This window comes from Ascaphus truei, unplaced genomic scaffold (assembly GCF_040206685.1).
Source record: "Ascaphus truei isolate aAscTru1 unplaced genomic scaffold, aAscTru1.hap1 HAP1_SCAFFOLD_672, whole genome shotgun sequence".
Taxonomy (NCBI): domain Eukaryota; kingdom Metazoa; phylum Chordata; class Amphibia; order Anura; family Ascaphidae; genus Ascaphus; species Ascaphus truei.
The window spans coordinates 162,501-182,030 of record NW_027457005.1 but is presented as its reverse complement, the minus strand read 5'-3'; the positions used below and the strand labels follow the sequence as shown (position 1 = coordinate 182,030).

General features: G+C 50.0%; 1 long non-coding RNA gene across 5 annotated transcripts in view; it reads right to left on the bottom strand.

Moving 5' to 3' along the window:
• The window catches only part of LOC142485940 (uncharacterized), a 51,383-nt gene that overhangs the window by 22,216 nt on the left and 9,637 nt on the right, over positions 1-19,530 (bottom strand). Inside the window, exons 2-3 of one of the 5 annotated variants that reach the window (XR_012798733.1) lie at positions 18,372-18,475; positions 7,050-7,140 (exon numbers count right to left, since the gene is read on the bottom strand). The exons of 1 other annotated variant lie outside the window; for it this stretch is intronic. This is a non-coding gene — a long non-coding RNA (uncharacterized LOC142485940). The remainder of the gene's footprint in view (positions 1-7,049; positions 7,141-18,371; positions 18,476-19,530) is intronic. 3 more of the 5 variants (XR_012798731.1, XR_012798736.1, XR_012798734.1) reach the window with 3 other exon arrangements.

Here is a 19,530-nt window from a genome sequence, read left to right as displayed (position 1 = left end):
AGGGCACAGCAACGTGCTGAGGCAAGAAGATTAACATGTTTTTCCCTCTCAGTAGACAGCTGCACAAAGGACCCTGGAAGTGTGGATCATGGGACATTCCTTCGTTCAGTGAGCGCACGTATGGGCGAAGGATCAGCGGTGCAGCCAGCAGCTGTGGTGTACGGGAGAGGGGGTGAATTGGCGTTGGCTTGGGAAGAGAGGAAGGTGCTTGATTGATTTGTAACAGGCTCTGCACAAGGAGTGAGCAGAATTTCAGGTGAAACCGGATGTTAGTTTGCTACACCTCGTGGGGAATGATCCAGCCAACACCAAAACACTAGAGTTGATTTATCGGTTACAGCAGGAATGCGCCCGCTTGAAGGCGCTGTGGAGTGAGGTTTTAATCATTTGGTCTGTAATTAGTCCAAAGCAAATTTTAAAAGGGACACGGAAAGAGAAAGCTAGGAGGAAGGTTAATAAGGCCATGGGCAAAATTCATCCTCTAGCGGCGGTAAAACTCTTAAAGCGCAGAGGGACTGACACCAAGGAGTGCAGCTGGCACAGAAGGGGTTAGAGGTGTTCTTAAGTAACATCAAGGGTTTTTTGCGGGAAGAATTAAGATCAGAGGTCGCAGCTTTGGGTGGGCGTGTCGGCCCCAGGGTAGCCAGTGCCCGGCAGAGGGGCCTCCGGGTGGCGGAGCTGCCGCGCCAGCCAAGCTCACGAGACAGAGAAAGGGTGAGGACTTTAGGGTCCGTCCCTCAGCTGGAGCCCCTAGAACAGCTTGGCAGGCTGGAGGCGCCGGCTGTAGGGCCGGGCCGGCCTATGCCCAATCAACGCTGGTAAAAGGCTGGGCGCCAGCTTTAGGGCTGGGCCTAAGCTGACCCTAGGGGCGGGAGGGGGAGGGAAGCAGCCCAACATCGGCTGAATGAGGATCTCCCCCTCCCATTTTACAGTGCTTTTGGGCGGAGGGAGGGAGCGGGCCAATTGCTGGCTGTCGGCAGGGATCTCCCTCCCATGCACATGATACGGGCGGGGGGAGGGAGCGGGCCAATTGCTGGCTGTCGGCAGGGATCTCCCCCCCCCATGCACATGATACGGGCTGGGGGAGGGAGCGGGCCAATTACTGGCTGTCGGCAGGGATCTCCCCCCCCCATGCACATGATACGGGCTGGGGGAGGGAGCGGGCCAATTGCTGGCTGTCGGCAGGGATCTCCCCCTACCCCCCATTTTGCAGGGAGCATACTTGGCTGGCGGGCAGGCTGGTAGGATTTTAACAGCGGATGTTAAAATAAAGCTGTGACCTTTTCTTCCAACATTGTGTGGTCTCCATTATTTGGTTTAGCGTCACAAAGGAGGGGCGGCGCATAAAGCCTTTAAGCTGCCAGCTAGTGGCAGAGGGTGACACGGCTGTGTTGCTATTATTGCTATGTGTATTGTGTTATGTTTGATTCTGCATATATGTGGTTGTGTATGCTGATGATGTTGCATTGATACAGTATATATGATACTATTGTGTTGTGTTGCTTGTCCAGTAAACCTTTTAGCCATAACCCTGGTGTATGTGGTTTCTGGGTGGGTTCCTATGTTAGGGCCATTCTACATTCCTATAGAATCCTACATAGGTGGAGGCGCTGACCGACGAGAACGTTCCAGAGAAGCACCCCAGGTTCCCATCAGCGGAGGCTCAGGCCTCCTGTGAGCCTGCCAGGTATAACGCACCACACCTGGTAACATATAGGTTCCCCCTTACATATGCCACATATGCGATTGGGTGGGGGAATACCCGTTACATAATATATATAGGGGTCTGATCCCAGACCTCTGAGGGACGCGCAGCGTCCGCTGTGTCCCTAACTAACGTCTGAATAATAGTAAGGAGCAGGGTCCCTAACCTGGGGCCTGTCCCTGAAACAACACAACACTACTGGTGGCTCGGCTATCTGGGGCCTAGGGGGCAGCTGGCCTAGTGCAGGGAGTCACTGACTCCTGCACCCTACCTCCTCCCCCTAGCTGCTCCTGACGCCGACTGACTAACGTGCTCAGAGCCCGGGAAATGTATCTAATCTCCCCTGCAGGGAGATGCTGTAGCCCTATTGGCTCCCTGGGGTCATGTGGGGCGCTCCTTAGGCCTTGACCCCGATGCCTACTATAGCGTCCGCACGGACGAGAGCCCTCCTGTCATGGAACAAGAATCACATCCCTGTTTCACCCCCCTCTTTCCTTTGCAGCTTCTGCCTGTCAGTTCTTGTTTTCAGCTGCATGGAGTTTGCACACACACACTGTGCCTGTGTGGTATGTAACAATGTTGCATTTCTGGCCTCTGGGCATGTATCAGTGAGCTGCTACTGCAGCCTCTGAGATCCTTACCAGAATGGGCTAGTCTGCCCTCCCCCCTGTTTTGTTCACAGATAGTCTGTCCCAAGACTATTCCTTTTACCCACATTGCTCCTCACTTCCTTTTCCACCCTGGAGACAGGGAGTACAGCACCCATCTCTGTCACTCTCCCATGGCAAGGCCATCTCTTTCTACCTGTTTCTAACTACAAATCACTACTACACACCATCCACAAGTGCCTGTATTTACTGCTGCTTTTCCAATAAAGTGAAGGAAATATTATAGGACTTGGAGTGATTTGGAAAGGGAGCTGAGTTAATGCTATCTGGGGCTATTCACACATCACACTTGGCTTCAGAATAGTAGAAAGAGGACCGTGTGCTTTGGGGACACACACAGAGGAGCTGCTACCCACAGCCTTTATGCTAAAGAAACAAGCAAGCAGCTTGCACAGCAAATAAACAGCAGTCTCTCACTACCACTGTACAAGCATACTGCTCCACATTGCTACACAGAGCCACCAGCCTCTACACAGCAAACAACTACTACTTTATGCAAAGACAAGCGAGCAGCTTTACATTGCTAATAAGAGCACAGACCTTCTACAGCAAAGCCTGCACACAGCCAGCAAACAACCTTGTACACAAGGCAGCAGCTTTGCAGACAGACAGTGTATCTTACACAAACCTTGATTGCCTTTCTCTGTCTGAGTTCACCCTCTGCACAGCTCCATAGTGAGGGATTATCATCTCACCTTACCCTGGGCACGTCCTCACGGCCAGCGCCACCAAGGGCCACGCCACCGGACACCCGCCAGGACACGGGTCAGAGCTACCGGACACCTGTGAGTACAGCTACCCCTATGCTGATGCTGCAGGACACCGCTCGGCATCATCTGAGACAGTCGCCGATCGCTGACACAGGTAAAAGACCGCACGCCACACGCACTGGCTAAAGGCCTACACGCACCTACAGCATGGCAGAACTCAGAGCCTCACCAGACATCACGCAGGAAAGTGACCACTCAGACACAGAGACCGCTGCGCAACTGCAACAGGCGCAGACAGACACAAGGCCTAAACGGACAGTCACACTGACACAAAAGGCCCGCAAAAAATATGAGACTGACATTGAAGCGCACCGCGCTAAATTAGAGTTGGCCTGGGAAACAACCACACTTGGGATACGCAATGTCGCCGGTGCTGGCAATTATGTACAACAGCTCGAACAGGCAATAATTCAATTAAAGATAGATCACGCACGCTATCAAGAGCTGTCAGAGGCATACGTCACTTACTTGGCCAGGGCTAACACCGGCGAAAGCCTGCAAGAAAGGGACTTACAGCATAACATTGACTTGACACGTGACAGCCGCGTGCGAACCTCTATCACGGAAGCCGAGAGTAAGAGGAAAGACCTTTTGCTGGAAACCGCATCACAGCGCTCAAGCATATCCAGGCACTCATCAAGGTCAGCAAGATCAGCGCGATCTAACGTGTCCAGTGCAAGCGCAAACGCTACCAAGGCGCGAGCCACCGCAGAGGCCGCATGTGCCAGGGCCGAATATAGTCTGAGAGAGGCAGCCATAAGAGCAGGAAGAGCGGGCATAGAAGAGGAGGAGCAGACAGCTGCCGCTAATGCCGCCGCAGCCGCCGCTAATGTTGCCGCCGCTAATGTTGCCGCCGCCACTGCCGCAGCCACCACGCGTAGGAAAGCCGAATTCGATGCGAAACTAGAGGCACTTAATCAAGAGAAGGAAGCCGCCGCCGCCATAGCTCAAGCTAAAGTCCTAGAAGCATCTGCGCAACAGGACGGCGGGGAGCAACCGTACAGACGGATTGCCTCAGAGGATCCAGCTCAACGCACTGAAGACTACGTAAGGAGCCTTTTCAGTGTAAACACCAGCGCACCATCTCAACACGGAGGGAGTGACTCCACAGACACCGAAGACTTGCTAGGCCCACGAGGAGAAGATGCTGTTCCTTCAGTGGTACATGCTGCCTGGGATAGCCACAGCCGCAACAGTGATCCACACGCCAGCGCGCACACGGATGCACCACGACAGGCTCGCAATCCAGGTACACCCACACGGGAGAACACAGCCCCTCACACTGACCAGCAGCCATCACGCGTCCACGCCAAGGAAGAGGCGACCGCACGGACCCTCCCAGCAACTACCTCAGAACGTGACCAACACGCCGATGCCTCAGGCCTGACAGACATAGCCAAGTATATGATCCGGCGTGACCTGGTGCAAGCAGGACTCATCAGCTTTGACGACCGCCCTGAGAACTACCGGACATGGAAGTTCATGTTCAAGGACGCAATGAACAGCTTGGGCTTCTCAGCAAGGGAAGAGCTCAACCTGCTATTCAAGTTCCTGGGGAACGAATCCAGGGAGCACGCGAAGAGACTTCGGGCAGCAAACGAGAACCAACCCCAAGTAGGTCTTGACCTAGTGTGGGAAAGGCTAGAAGAGTGCTACGGTAGCCCCGAAGCAGTCGAGGATTCGCTCTTCAAAAGAGTCGACAGCTTTCCCAAGATCACAGCTAAAGACTACTCGAAGTTACGAGAGCTCGGGGACCTGCTGCAAGAGCTGGAGTTTGCAAGGAAAGACCATTTCTTAACAGGTCTCAACGTCTTGGACTCAGCTCGTGGAGTGAGACCCATCTTGGAGAAGCTACCCTACAACCTCCAAGAAAGATGGATTTCACAGGGCTCCAAATACAAAAGGGAGAAGCAAGTCACCTTCCCCCCATTCTCAATCTTCTTGAGCTTCATCCGCGATTTTCTTTTTAGGTGCGCAAACCACACACAGTGCAAGCAGTCTGAGGAATGAGAGACCGGTGGCGAGATACGGTAACACTCAAACACCCATCTCGGTCCACAGGGCGGACGTGCCTCCCACGACCCAAATTACTCCCGATCAGTCGGTCGCCGGAGAGGAGGAACCAAGGGACCCAAACAGGGAATGTCCCATACACAAGAAGCCACACCCACTTAACAAGTGCTTTGGGTTCAGGATGAAGTCCCTAGAGGAACGCAAGAGGTTACTTAGAGAATTCAGAGTTTGCTTCAGGTGCTGCGGTTCCACGACTCACCTAGCCAGAGACTGTAAAGAAGAAATCAAATGTACAGTGTGCAAAAGTGACAAGCACGTAACATCCAGAGGCGCTGACACTCCACCAACTCAACAACCCATCCTCCGTAGTGGAGCATGGCGGGGAGGAAGGAGAAGGAGAGCCAACATCCGTCACGTCTCAGCACACTGAGGTTTGCGGAAAAGAAAGTGACAAAATGTCCTGCTCCAAAATATGCCTTGTCGCAGTGCACCCCCAGGGACAACCTGAGAAGACTATTCGGATGTATGCAATCCTCGACGACCAAAGCAACAGATCATTGGCGAAGACGGAGTTCTTCAACCTATTCAACTTACAAGACAATGCCTCACCCTACACCCTCAGAACCTGTGCAGGGTCAACTGAGTCAACAGGGAGAAGAGCAAGTGGTTACGTCATACGTTCGGTGGATAACAGAGTGAAGATAGCTCTCCCCACACTCATCGAGTGCAACAACATGGCCACAAACAGGGACGAGATTCCCACACCAGACGTGGCACGCCATTACCCGCACCTCAAAGGAATAGCCGACTACATCCCGCCGGTAGAACAAGGCGCCAAGATCTTGCCGCTGCTCGGTAGGGACATCTTGAGGATACATAATGTCCGTAAACAGCATAACGGACCCCACAACACACCATACGCCCAAAGACTTGACCTAGGATGGGTGATAGTGGGCAACGCGTGCACTAACAAAGAGCACGGACAAGACTATGTTGTCGCCCGCAGAACTGTGATAACAGAATGTGGACACACATCCCTCTCTGAACCATGTCTTGGCCATCTCCAAGTGACAGGAGGGCCAAGCGAAGAGAAGAGACAAGGTCATAGCCCTGAGATCGACAAGAACATCCTCACTTCAGGGGGATGTGACAATGGCCCAGGATGCTTAGTGGTTCAGACAACCACTAAAGGAAGAAAGTAACCTCCCAGAGGTGACCGACAAGGGGATTGTCCAAAAGACAATAAACAATCGGACGATCCTCCCGCGAGCAATGGCACGGCTAAGACGTACAGTTGTTCCTCTCCACAGAGTATCAAGTGACAAAGCAGGCAGCTGTCACGGCTGCCATAGCCGCAAAAGATTGCGCCCTACAGGTGAAGCCACAGTGTCAAAAAGACTGTCCTCTCACACGTCAAAAAAGAGACAGTCGCAGAGACATTTCACAAAGGGATTTACAAGGGCAAAAGAGACTGTTTTTCGTCATGTCCAAGGAGAGAACAATCTCCTGAGGGCAGTCAACAAAGAGATACAAAGGCGTATCACCAAAATACGTGGAGACTTTCTCTTGCAAGAGGAATGCATCAACGACTTAGGGTGTACAGCAAGCATGTCAAACTCAAATGCTAACAAGGGCCAAATAAACAAGGTTTAAGTCTAGGCGGGCTGCAAAAAAAAAAAAAACTTAAATTTTCATAGAATTGTAGGTTTATTTTGAAAAGTTCAGTGTGTGTATGTGTGTGTGTGTGTGTGTGTGTGTGTGTGTGTGTGTGTGTGTGTGTCGGATGACCTCAAAAAAAAAAAGCCAGATGTGAATGATTCTGAACCCATTAACCAGTGTCAGGATGCCCCCTCTTAACAATTTCCAAAGCAGCAATCCCACCTGGGATCTTACCTGATCCGCAGTCTCTCAAGGTAGTATACTGGAGGGGAGGTGTTCCTTACCTGTCTTCTAATGTCCCCCGTGTAAAACTTGAGAGTCAGATCTGGAAGAAAGCAGAATAGGTTATTTCGGTGTATGTATAGGGCAGTTAAGATAAAAACGAAGAGAGTGGGTGAGAGTGACAGACAGAGAGAGGGTGACAGAGAGAGAGAGAGGGTGACAGAGAGAGGGTGACAGAGAGAGGGTGACAGAGAGAGGGTGACAGAGAGGGAGGCAGACAGACAGAGAGGGAGGCAGACAGACAGAGAGGGTGGGAGAGTGAGAGAGGGTGGCAGAGTGAGAGAGGGTGGGAGAGTGAGAGAGGCTCTCTGCACCTCACTGCTCACCCACCCATCTGCAGGCCGTTTTTCACACTCACCCACCTGCAGCCCGTTTTTCACACCCACCCACCTGCAGCCCGTTTCTCACACCCACCCACCTGCAGCCTGTTTTTCACACCCACCCACCTGCAGCCTGTTTTTCACACCCACCCACCTGCAGCCCGTTTTTCACAAAGCCCGTTTTTCACACCAACCCACCTGCAGCCCGTTTTTCACACCCACCCATCTGCAGCCCATTTTTCAAAACCCACCCACCAACCTGCAGCCCGTTTTCATACCCACCCACCTGCAGCCTGTTTTTCACACCCACCCACCTGCAGCCCGTTTATCACAACCTGCAGCCCGTTTTACACACCCACCCACCCACCTACCTGCAGCCCGTTTTACACCACCCACCCATCCACCTGCAGCCCGTTTTTCACACCCACCCACCTGCAGCCCGTTTTTCACACCCACCCACCAACCTGCAGCCCGTTTTCACACCCACCCACCTGCAGCCCGTTTTTCACACCCACCCACCTGCAGCCCGTTTTTCACAACCTGCAGCCCGTTTTACACACACACCCACCCACCTACCTGCAGCCCGTTTTTCACACCCACCCACCTGCAGCCCGTTTTTCACACACACACACACACACACACACACACACTGCTGCCTCTGTCTGGTGGCTCTGTAGCTGCAATGCCGGGCAGGCTGCAGCCCCATTGGATGGGAGCTCCTCCGCTTCCCCGAGTGGCAAATTTCAAACCTGCCGCTCTCGGCGAAGTCTCTCCTCCGCACGCATCAGCGCGCATGCGAAGGGTCAGGCGCTGCCACGGAGACCCGGCGCCGGCTTCAGAGGTTTTTTTTTTTTTTTTTAATTAACTAGCAGCCCTTGTTTCCCGCTGCTTGCGGCCCTGATCGCGGCGCCCCTCTAGCCAAGCCGCGGCGCCCTCACACTTTGGGAAACACTGGGCTGGGCCGCAGGCCGCAAAGATATTAGTTTTGGGCCGCATGCGGCCCGCGGGCCGCAAGTTTGACATGCCTGGTGTACAGCGTTCCAGACCACAAAGGACAACAAGCAAACACCATTGATGGGAGATAGAGAATTCCTGATGTTAACGGTCAAGGAGCTCATCAAAAACAGACCTGGCAGTTGGGTGAACCCGCTACCATCCCGTTCACCAAGAAGGCGCCTCCCAAACAATGGAGAACATGCCATCTCTAGGTTCACTTCGCACCTCTGCGACCTACAAAGGGAACCGGAGACCAAGAACAACTTTGTGGTCTTCATCCAGAAGATATTCCTTACCAGCCACGCGAAGCCAGCGCCTCTAATAAAGAAAGATGAAGAATGCTGGTACCTCCAATCACCTCGGGTCTACCACCCTCAGGAATCGATCAAATCAGTGTAGTGTTCAGCTCCAATGCTCAGCACCAGGAAGCCTCTCCAAACGGGGCATTACTCACTAAGTCAGACGACAACTAGTTTTCCAGGGGCGTTGATTCGCTTCCGCAAGGAGCCAAAGGCCATCTCCTTCCGCCAAATGCCAGGTGATAGGGTGACAGACTAGCACGACTGGCATATCCACGAGGTAATGCACTCTGTAGAGAAAGCTATAGAGACAATAGGACTGTCCTTTCATAAGTTCAAAAGAAACAGTGCCAGAGACTTTCACCAAGAGAGACACTGTGGTGCACCCAGCTAACCTGGAGCAGTACAACCACCTTGCATCCTTTGCCCAAGAACCTTGGCCAAGGGACTTTGAAGACAGTGATGCCAGCCGATATCATATCGCTATGTGAACAAGGACTTTTGCATTGTTATATTATGTTTGCATTGCACATATGTTCCACATACTTCATTATAGTGGTATCTCCAGATACCAGACAGGGAGTGTCATGGACCAAGAATCACATCCCTGTTTCACCCCCCTCTTTCCTTTGCCACTTCTGCCTGTCAGTTCTTGTTTTCAGCTGCATGGAGTTTGCACACACATACTGTGCCTGTCTGATATGTTACAATGTTGCATTTCTGGCCTCTGGGCATGTAATCAGTGAGCTGCTACTGCAGCCTCTGAGATCCTCACCAGAATGGGCTAGTCTGCCCTTCCCCCTGTTTTGTTCACAGATAATCTGTCCCAAGACTATTCCTTTTACCCACATTGCTCCTTACTTCCTTTTCCACCCTGGAGACAGTGAGTACAGCACCCATCTCTGTCACTCTCCCATGGCAAGGCCATCTCTTTCTACCTGTTTCTAACTACAAATCACTACTACACACCATCCACAAGAGCCTGTATTTACTGCTGCTTTTCCAATAAAGTGAAGGAAATATTATAGGACTTGGAGTGATTTGGAAAGGGAGCTGAGTTAATGCTATCTGGGGCTATTCACACATCACACGTGACCCTGGCTTCAGAATACCTCCCCTCAATGGCGCCGGGCCCGCTGCGAGGGGGGCCGTAGCGCTGGGGCGAGAGTTGCTCCTGCTCTCAATAGAATTGAGAGCAGGACTCGCGACAAGCGATACGGCACGCCCCCCGGCGGTTCAGCCAATGAGGGCGAACCTGCCGGGTGATCTCATGGCCGTGTCCCCGTCACGCCCCCCGGTCTCTCTTTCTGCAGTGAGATGTAGACCAGGGAATCGGCTGCACGCTCCGCCAATCTCGCGGGCGCGCGTTGCAGCTGAGTTACCGGGGCCTTAGCCTTAGGCTCATGGGATATGTAGTCCCTCTCTAGAGCCCTCTGCTGATTGGCTGCCTCTCGCGCACTATCACTGCGCATGCGCAATGTCCCTGGCTTGCCGCCGCATGCGGGGACTCACTGCACATGCACGATCACATAGGGAATGGCGGCGCCCTGCTCCGGGAGCGCCATGAGCCCTCGCAACACGATCGCGGCCCTGGCAACCGACCGCGCACATCCCCGGCAACCCCCCTGAAGCTGGATCCTCACCGCTCCCACCTTGCGATAGGCCGGCGGGACCGCCATTGGGCTCGGCGGCCCCCGCGATCGCCAGCAAGGTGAGGGAGGGGTGACAGGCAGGAGGAACCTGGCTACACATGCATGACCTGTAATAAAGATATTTCTGTGTTTTTCCTTTTCCGGGCGTTCCAGCGAGCATGGATTTCCGGGCGTGACAGCGAGCAGGGATTTCCGGGCGTGCCAGCGAGCAGGGATTTCCGGGCGTGCCAGCGAGCAGGGATTTCCGGGCGTGCCAGCGAGCAGGGATTTCCGGGCGTGCCAGCGAGCAGGGATTTTCGGGCGTGCCAGCGAGCAGGGATTTTCGGGCGTGCCAGCGAGCAGGGATTTCTGGGCGTGCCAGCGAGCAGGGATTTCCGGGCGTGCCAGCGAGCAGGGATTTCCGGGCGTGCCAGCGAGCAGGGTTTTCCGGGCGTGCCAGCGAGCAGGGATTTCCGGGCGTGCCAGCGAGCAGGGATTTCCGGGCGTGCCAGCGAGCAGGGATTTCCGGGCGTGCCAGCGAGCAGGGATTTCCGGGCGTGCCAGCGATCAGGGATTTCCGGGCGTGCCAGCGAGCAGGGATTTCCGGGCGTGCCAGCGAGCAGGGATTTCCGGGCGTGCCAGCGAGCAGGGATTTCCGGGCGTGCCAGCGAGCAGGCATTTCCGGGCGTGCCAGCGAGCGGGCATTTCCGGGCGTGCCAGCGAGCGGGCATTTCCGGGCGTGCCAGCGAGCGGGCATTTCCGGGCGTGCCAGCGAGCGGGGATTTCCGGGCGTGCCAGCGAGCGGGGATTTCCGGGCGTGCCAGCGAGCGGGGATTTCCGGGCGTGCCAGCGAGCGGGGATTTCCGGGCGTGCCAGCGAGCGGGGATTTCCGGGCGTGCCAGCGAGCGGGGATTTCCGGGCGTGCCAGCGAGCGGGGATTTCCGGGCGTGCCAGCGAGCGGGGATTTCCGGGCGTGCCAGCGAGCGGGGATTTCCGGGCGTGCCAGCGAGCAGGGATTTCCGGGCGTGCCAGCAGTGATACACATATAAGTAACAAATAATACAAATAACAGGTCATGGGATTACAAGCGCTTCAGACATAAAAGTAACATTAAGGAAGAGGAGTCTTTCTGCAGTGTGCTGGGATCGGGAGATTTCTAGGCTGGTGTCTGTGTGTGTGTCTGTGTGTGTGTGTGCGCCTGTGTATGTGTGTGTGCGCCTGTGTGTGTGTGCGCCTCTGGTGCCTCTGTGTTTGTGTGTGTGTGCACCTCTGGTGCCTCTGTGTGTGTGTGTGTGTGTGTGCGTGCGCGCCTGTGTATGTGTGTGTGTGCGTGCCTCTGGTGCCTGTGTGTGTGTGTGTGTGTGTGTGTGTGTCTGCCTCTGGTGCCTCTGTGTGTGCATGAGTGTGCCTCTGGTGCTTCTGTGTGTGTGTGTGCCTCTGATGCTTCTGTGTTGTGGTGTGCCTCTGTGTGTGTGTGTGTGTGTGCCTCTAGTACCGCTTTGTGTGTGTGTGTGCGCCTGTGTGTGTGTGTGTTCGCGCGCCTCTGGTGCCTCTCTTTGTGTATGTGTGTGTGTGCGTGCCTCTGGTGCCTGTGTGTGTGTGTGTGTGTCTGCCTCTGGTGCCTCTGTGTGTGCGTGAGTGTGCCTCTGGTGCTTCTGTGTGTGTGTGTGTGTGTGTGTGTGCCTCTGTGTGTGTGTGTGTGTGCCTCTGATGCTTCTGTGTTGTGGTGTGCCTCTGTGTGTGTGTGTGTGCCTCTGGTACCGCTGTGTGTGTGTGTGTGTACCTCTGGTGCCTCTGTGTGTGTGTGTGCCTCTGTGTGTGTGTGTGTCTGCCTCTGGTGCCTCTGTGTGTGCGTGAGTGTGCCTCTGTGTGTGTGTGTGTCTGCCTCTGGTGCCTCAGTGTGTGCGTGAGTGTGCCTCTGTGTGTGTGTGTGTGTGTGTGTGTGTGCCTCTGGTGCTTCTGTGTGTGTGTGTGCCTCTGATGCTTCTGTGTTGTTGTGTGCCTCTGTGTGTGTGTGCCTCTGGTACCGCTGTGTGTGTTTGTGTGTGTGTGTGTGTACCTCTGGTGCTTCTGTGTGTGTGTGTGTGTGTGTGTGTGTGTGCCTCTGATGCTTCTGTGTTGTTGTGTGCCTCTGTGTGTGTGTGTGCCTCTGGTACCGCTGTGTGTGTGTGTGTGTACCTCTGGTGCTTCTGTGTGTGTGTGTGCCTCTGTGTGTGTGTGTGTGCCTCTGATGCTTCTGTGTTGTTGTGTGCCTCTGTGTGTGTGTGTGCCTCTGTGTGTGTGTGTGCCTGTGTGTGTGTGCGTGTGTGCGTGCGTGCGTGCATGTGTGCGTGTGTGCGTGTCTGCGTGTGTCATCCATACAATCCCTACACTGGGTAGGGAATATGAATAATTTAATGACACTAATAATAAACTGAAAATATAGCAACAATAGCCAATACGCCAATGCAAGAATAAATATCACCATAGAGAAAATCAAAAATTAAAGGGGGTAGAGGGGAAAGAAGGAGAAGGGGAAAAAACACAAAAGAAAAGCAAAAAATCACAAAAATGGAAAAAGGAAAGCAAACTAGGGGGGCGACGTTTTGAGGGATGACCTCTTCATCCTGCCCATTCCCCCTGGTCCCAAAGGGTCCCAGAGGTACTTCCCTAAGCCTTCCCTCCCCACTGTCAAATAATCCCACACTCAGCTAATGATATAAATCTAAAGTCTAAAGAGAGCAAATCACATAAGCAGATATCAAATATCAAACAATGAATGTAGATACAAGAATATTGTAAAAGACACAGAACATATGCAGATATCAGATGTCAATCAGTGAACAAGTATAAGCAAACCCTCTTCCTGGTGTCCTGTCCAGTGCTTGGGATTGAACAAACTGAATTTATTGCTTTAAGTAGTAGAGAGGATTAACAGCTCCTGTCATGTGATGTCAGGGAAGTACCTCTGGGACCCTTTGGGACCAGGGTGAATGGGCCAGATGAAGAGGTCACCCCTCAAAACGTCGCCCCCCTAGTTTGCTTTCCTTTTTCCATTTTTGTGATTTTTTATTTACATTTTATTTATGTGATATTTACTTTTTAATCATTATATTAAACTGCTGTCTTATTTTGCATACTGTATCAGTGATTTGTTGTTTGTATTTAGTTGCACTATGATCTTTTTTTCTTTCTTTTTTTCTAGTTCATGTTGTTGTCTTACATGTCTGTTTGTCTGAGATTACATTGAGGACACTTCCATGGAACTCATCCCAGCCTTTTGAATTGGACTATATTTGGTCAGATTTTTATTTCCCTAGGCGCCGGTTTATCTGTTTTCATAATCTAAGTTCCTAAGACTTTGGGCCTCAGCCATTGTCAAACCAATTGCTTCCATTATCAACTCTATCCTATCTACAGGCCATATCCCTAAGACCTGGAAAACTACCAGAGCTGTCCCAATCTTCAAAAGTGGGGACAAAAACACTGTCTCAAACTACAGACCAATCTCTCTTCTCCCAATACACACTTGCTCTCATTCATGCCTCACTGTCATCTCCTCCAATGCAAATGGTATTAACCTTTTTATTAAATACTAACTAACCTTAAAACTTGCCCCACAAATCAAGCATCCCAATAGCCTGCACTCATGGCTATTATAACACACACAGTCACTCCTACCACCCATTGTGGCCAAGCACTGCCATCTACAGCACTTATTCCATCCTGCTATCTCTGTAAATTCCCCTCAAACCTTAGATTGTAAGCTCTTCAGTGCAGGGATTTCCTTTCCTATTGTCTGATTTTGCTGCACTTAGTATTCTATTATAATTCCCTCTACTGTATGTGACGATGGGGAGGATTTGGCCCGGGATTATAGGGGTTACACCCCAATTGGCCACCCTCTAACCTCACCAGGGAGACAAGGGGTTAACTGGGCTGAGGCCCAGAAATGGGATTTAACCCTTGTCATAACCTGAAAATGTGTATTCCACTGTTCCCCTGTTTTATTGTTATATCAGTGTCTGCATCACACACACTAGGATCCATCCAGGAGCACAAGAGTTAATAGTTGTTTAGTGATTATAGCCCTTTGTGTAATTTTCCCGCCTTTTCAGGCACCATTTTGCAGGCTCCCATAGGCCGCCATTGAGCTCCATGTGTTTCAATGGTGAATCTTGCTGTTTGGGTCCTGTTTCCTGAGAAGACCAGCAGATGGCATCCGAGAGGAGGAGCGGCGGTTTCCCATTGTAAGTCAATGGGCTAATTGACTTCAATGAAAATCCTCGAAAGAGCTTTCCAGGAACGAGTTGGCTGCCGTCCAAACCCCTTAACCGCAAAGCGGATACATTTTCAATAGGAGAGCTTTGATCACTGATTAGTCAAGTTCAACGACAAGTGGCGTGGGAATAAACAGTTCTAGAGCACCTAGAAATAAAATTCTTTTTGCCCCTAGTTCCTAGACCTCCCCCCACTCGACCACCACCGGGTCCCCGTATCCTGGACCCCCGATAAGGGTTGAACCGAGAAGAGCGGGTCGCACCATAGGTTCCAATGGCGGCGGCAGAAACAGCTCAAGAAAACGGCTAAGTGTGAAAAGCTGAAATTTGGGAATCTATAGCTCCGGTTCCGGAGGGCCCAGAGGATCAGGGTTTGGGGTACCTGTAGTCACTGCTCCGGCATCGCTGCAGAACCATCCTTGACCCTCTTGGACCAACCCGACGGAGTATGGACCCCCTTGAAAGTTCGGGACTTTTCCCATAGACTCCAATGGCGGCCAATCTCCGTTGACCGGCTATGGCGGAAAACACCCATTGACTTCAACGGCGGCATCGCCCCGTTGAAAGTTTATGGCGGCGGATTCCCATAGCCGCCAGCGGCGGCGGTTTTCCATTGAAAGTCTATGGCGACGGAGCCCGTTGTTTTCAATGGGGATTTAGTGAAAAACCGTGATTTAATTTACAGCGGAGATTTTTGTATTAAAATGTGAAACGGTTTTAAGTGTATTTGTGAATCTCTGGTTCCGAAGGTCGTAGCAAGTCGCAAATTGGACCCTAGGGTGTCCCAATTCCGGCATTGAGAACTGGGAAGTTTGGACCTGCTGGACCCAACGGAACCGGATATTTTAATATGTTTATGTTTTATCTTTCATACTGTGTTCCAAGGTATGGGTAAAACCCAGAGGAAATTCCCTTGGCCATCAGGTAGCAGAGGGTCAGAGAAGCGTCCCAATATCTAGAAATTAAGTGCTGTTCAAAGGAGTTTATCACCTACACTGTTTACAGGAGGGCGGAGATGACTCAAACCAGAGCAGGCTATAAGTGTCCCATTTCACACCTTAACACAAAGGGTTTCTTGCCAGATATTCCGTTTGGTAGACTAGCTGGCATTCCTGATGCAAATGTGGGATTACAGAATTGAGACCCCAGAGTGCTACTGCGCATGTACCAACTAGCAGGGGGGCATGGATCAAAATGTGTTCCCATGTTAGTGAGTGGCTGGAGGTAATTGAAAACCAATCACCTGTACTTAAGGTTAAGGATAGGGCCACAAAAGGTATATAATCTGTGGTCAACCCTTTATCCTTTGTCTGTTCTATACCATCTTGATTGCTGAGAGAAACGCTATGCAATGTCTTCATGCCAGAGGTCTTTCATGTCTTTGGTGTCTTGATGACTATGAAGAGGGCTGTATGAACTGCCAGTCCAGATATGACTGCTTCATCATTTCCATTTTAAGTTTGTGTCTATATTTTGCCTGTTATTTGTATATCTGATGTGTTCACCTTTATCAAGGAATAAATTATATTTTATCATATCTAAGTCTCGTCCCAGTTCAGACCCAGTTATAAATATATATTATCTTTTATAATATATAGGCTGTATAATATATAGGCTGTAGCCTATCATTAAGTCACCGTGACACTGTATTCTTTGTGAAGTGCTGAGAACATTGTTGACGCTATATATAAATAAAGTCATACACTACAATACAATACTATCCAAAGTCATGGACAAAAATGTGTTTACTCCCAATTAAACAATTACTATACTAAGACAAATGCCCCTAGTCAATTCCAGTCTGGCCTCTACCCCAAACACTCCATTGTAACTATTCTGCTAAAAATGTGAAATGCCTTGCATATAATATATATCCTGCTCACTTATGTAACTGCATTTGCTACTATGTTTCACCTGTCCTTTAACTCTATACCTAGAACATATCCAAAAACAAGAGGTGACTCCTAATGCACCACTAGCTCACCTAAAGGTCAGTAATAGCAAAACCATTATATTTAATATTCAAGGACTCAATGTCCACAGGCTCAGTACCACAAGATTGACGTAAAGCAGATGTGGTGCCTATATTTAAAAAGGGAGCTAAATCACAACCGGGAAATTACAGACCTGTAAGCCTGACTTCAATAGTAGGGAAAATACTTGAAGGTTTAATACGGGATAATATTCAGGAATACCTAATGGAAAACAAAATTATTAGTAATAAAGCATGGATTTATGAATGATCTTGCCAAACTAACCTTATTTGTTTCTTTGAGGAGGTAAGTAGGAATTTAGACCAGGGTAATGCAGTTGATGTGGTCTACTTAGATTTTGCAAAGGCTTTTGATACGGTTTCACACAAGAGGTTGGTGTACAAAATAAAGAAAGTTGGACTCAGTAATAATATATGCACCTGGATTGAAAACTGGTTAAAGGACAGACAACAGAGGGTTGTCATAAATGGAACTTTTTCAGGTTGGGCTAAAGTCGTGAGTGGAGTACCTCAGGGATCGGTACTGGGACCCCTGCTTTTTAACTTGTTTATTAATGACCTTGAGGTTGGGATCGAGAGCAAAGTCTCCATCTTTGCGGATGATACTAAATTGTGTAAGGTAATAGAATCAGAGCAGGATGTAATTTCTCTTCAGAAGGACTTGGAGAGACTGGAAACATGGGCAGGTAAATGGCAGATGAGGTTTAATACAGATAAATGTAAGGTTATGCATTTGGGATACAAGAATAAAAAGGTGAATAACAAATTAAATGGAGATATATTGGGGGAATCCTTGATGGAGAAGGATTTAGGAGTGCTTGTAGACAGCATGCTTAGCAATAGTGCCCAATGTCATGCAGTAGCTGCAAAGGCAAACAAGATCTTATCTTGCATCAAACAGGCAATGGATGGAAGGGAAGTAAATATAATTATGCCCCTTTACAAAGCATTAGTAAGACCACACCTTGAATATGGAGTACAATTTTGGGCACCAATCCTAAGAAAAGACATTATGGAACTAGAGAGAGTGCAGAGAAGAGCCACAAAATTTATTATTTTCATCTGCAGACACACAATCCTTTGAGAATTTTTGGTTTTCCATTATTCCCCTGTTACAGAAATCAAATTTAATTGACCTGTACAATACTTCTTCGGCTACAGAAATCAAATTTAATTGACCTGTACAATACTTCTTCGGCTACAATAATCAACGCAAGCTGATTACGTACAACTCTTTTGGCATGTTATTGTTCTGAATAGTGTAAATATGCAAATAAGGACCTGTCACAAGACTGTTCCCCAATCATATATTCTCACCATAACTATACCAAAGAAAAACTTGAATCACTTCGGCGGGTCCAACCCAGTCCTGATAAACCTTATACTTTTATAACATGGATACAGATAAGACTTTCTAAACAGATATCCATGAACTCACTTGGTATGTTAATGACAAAACAGAGCAAATGTACAATCAGGGACCCGTCCTGCTCAGACAACAAAAGTATTTATCACAACCCAGGACAGTCTGAAAACAATCCCTTAAGCATACAAACACTCACCTTCATCACCAAAACACCAAAACTTTTAACGGGACTCTCACCTGAGCCCCTAACAACTCTTACACTTTAAAATGAATACCGAAACAGAGAATAATAAACTCAATTGATACTGCTTGTTTCCCCGTCACTCAGAGAAACACCCTTTAAGGACCAGCTCTCTACACAGCACTCAAACAATTTTAAACTCAGGCTTTCCACAAAAGGTGCCTTTTACCTTGATTCTTATGAGCGCTCAGGTTTGAGTGTCCGAGGAGTGGCCTGTCCAGGTGCTCTGCATCCGAGATATTGGGAACCATCCTCTGCTATAATCTGTAAAAGCTGTAAAAATGTTACAACAAAAGTTCAGTTATCAAATGAGTTTATTTCAGGTGCACACAGCGGAGACAGCTTCAAAACAAAAAGCTCTCTCCCAGATAACACGGTGTGCCATATATTTATACCCTAAAACCTAAAGCTCCACCCCTTTATGGGGGGGCTTGCACGTCACTAAACATTACCTCATTTTGTAATACATAATAAATGTATGTAAGCTAAAAATCATTATGGGGTTAAATGTGAGGTCAGTTCTGCCACTTGGCATATTGTGTGAGAAACTGAGCTTATCTTACAGGCTTCTCATAACTTCTGGCCTTTTTACACTTTCATTTGGAAGCTGATTGGATGAGGAAAGATCAATAAAGTCAGCTAGGAGCGAAAACCTTCCATTCTCTCTCTCACACAGATTTCTTCACATAGAAAGATGACATTTAAACTCACAAAGACAAACAAGATGGCGGACTAAAATAATCAAACAAAATGGCTGATTTGACCCTAATGCTGTTACGTCAGACCCCCTAATGTCTCAACTTCGTCATGTGTGAGTGTGCCTCTGGTGCTTCTATGTGTGTGTGTGCCTCTGTTTGTGTGTGTGTGTGTGCCGCTGGTGCTTCTGTGCCTCTGTGTGTGTGTGTATGCCTCTGGTACCTCTGTGTGTGTGTGTGTACCTCTGTGTGTGTGTGTGTGTGTGTGTGTGTACGTCTGGTACCTCTGTGTGTGTGTCTGTGTACCTCTGTGTGTGTGTGTGTGTGTACCTCTGGTACCTTTGTGTGTGTGTCTGTGTACCTCTGGTACCTCTGTGTGTGTGGTGGGAGAGGGTTAACCATGCCAATAATATAGGTATCATGCCCGGCTGGTTAACCCTAAACCCTGTTGGGAGTGAAGGGGTTAAAATGTATTATCCCCATAATACTATGTTTCCCCTACACTAGCGTATTGTATATAAACCAAAGATTCACCAGGCGCTCCTCTGTTGGTGTCTGGGGCGTACAATAATAAGGCCTGGGACCCGCTGCACTCGTTGGCGCGGGCGGCAATGTAGCGAGTTCCCCACCAGC